Consider the following 387-nt stretch of genomic DNA (forward strand, 5'->3'; position numbering starts at 1 on the left):
CACACACACACACAGGAGAGCACAAGAGTCCGAAGCAAGCCCCGCTCCTGCTCCAATGGCATTCCTCTCATTCCAAGCGCACGTCGCTAATTAACGGCATTAGATCCCACGGACAGAGGGACAGACTGATGGAGAGGTGTCCCGATGTTGCACTAGCACCACATCTCCGCTCTCCTCTGTCACCTTTCCTTCTCTTTTCCCCCCCCTCGCAGTCCCTTCCATCCAACTCTCTTTCCCTCTCTGAGTCCCTGTCAGGTCCCCCGCTCAGACGGCGCTGAAGAAGAGCAAAGTCCAAAAAAATCAGAGTAAGAAAAAATATGAAAATCAATTGGCTACTCACTGGGAACCTCCTGTTTTTTTTCTGTATTTCTTTAGCTTTTTTTTTTT

At 49.4% G+C, this 387-nt stretch overlaps 1 protein-coding gene across 1 annotated transcript in view; it reads right to left on the reverse strand.

The window, feature by feature from the left end:
- The window catches only part of cntfr (ciliary neurotrophic factor receptor), a 121027-nt gene extending 120640 nt beyond the window's left edge, over positions 1-387 (reverse strand). The window contains exon 1 of the mRNA XM_035668275.1: positions 341-387. The gene's annotated coding sequence lies outside the window, so the exon portion shown is untranslated. The remainder of the gene's footprint in view (positions 1-340) is intronic.

The sequence above is a fragment of the Morone saxatilis genome, unplaced genomic scaffold (genome assembly GCF_004916995.1).
Source record: "Morone saxatilis isolate NCDOM2014 unplaced genomic scaffold, NCSU_SB_2.0 Contig21, whole genome shotgun sequence".
Lineage (NCBI taxonomy): Eukaryota > Metazoa > Chordata > Actinopteri > Moronidae > Morone > Morone saxatilis.